The following is a 1115-nucleotide window of genomic DNA, read 5'->3' as shown; positions in this document are numbered from 1 at the left end:
GGTGCGCCGCGACGGCAGGCGGTCGCGGTGCGCGGCGGCGACGGTGGAGCCGAACCCCTAGCGAGGCGGCGGCACGAGGGAGACAGATTGAGCGAGGGGAAGAACCGAAGGAGCGAGACAGACCTTTTTGACAGATCGGTCGCAACAGATCCTCGAACGCTCGGGGCGGCCGGCCCATGTAGTGTAAGGCTCGGTAGCGAGTTGTTTCCAGTGAGTTTGTTTTTCCTTTTTTTGAGGTTTTTTTTCTGTTTTATTAGTTTTCAGTGGGTTTTTATTTTGGTTTTCCAGGAAAACACGAGATTTATTTATTTATATTAAAAATATATTTCTTAAAAAAATACATGGATTTTTTGAAAATTTGAGAATATTTTCTAATATGTTTGTGAGCATTTTATGAAAAAATATAAACACTTTTTTATATTTCTGAACATTTTTAAGAAATTTTTGTAAATGACGAACGTTACAGTTTTTAGTAATAGACTAGCACAAGTGTTTTCGTGGCTCTCTTGGTAGGTTTTGGAATATTTGAGAATACATAGGCGGAAGAAATAGGTCGGCAGAGTCACGAGGGGCCCACAAGGGTGGGGGGCACGCCCTACCCCCTGGGCGCACCCTCCGTCCTTGTGGGTGCCTCGTGGCTTCCCTGACATGTACACCAAGTTCTCTGGATGTCTTTTGGTCCAAGAAAAATCATCGCGAAAGTTTCATTCCGTTTGGATTCCGTTTGATATTCCTTTACTGCGAAACTCTAAAACAAGGGAAAATAGGAGCTGACATTGGGCTCTAGGTTAATAGGTTAGTCTCAAAAATAATATAAAATAGCGTAATAATGCATATAAAACATCAAAAACAAATATATATAATAGCATGGAACAATCAAAATTTATAAATACGTTGAAGACGTATCAACGCCTTCGTCACCGGTACCCACCCCTCTCAACCAAAGCTTTCACCTATAGCCCAGAGACCCTCCACCTCGATGAGCCTCTTAGGAGAAGGCTAAACCACCGATACGTGCCACATGCCAGTGGAAGACCACGTGAACCGAACAAGGAGCAAGCTGCTCGATGCCTCTCCATCGCACCACGTCAACAAAGTGGCTAGCTCGCCCAGAG

Source organism: Triticum aestivum, chromosome 7A (genome assembly GCF_018294505.1).
Source record: "Triticum aestivum cultivar Chinese Spring chromosome 7A, IWGSC CS RefSeq v2.1, whole genome shotgun sequence".
Taxonomy (NCBI): domain Eukaryota; kingdom Viridiplantae; phylum Streptophyta; class Magnoliopsida; order Poales; family Poaceae; genus Triticum; species Triticum aestivum.
The sequence above is the reverse complement of the archived record's forward strand: the minus strand, read 5'-3'. Positions refer to the sequence as shown.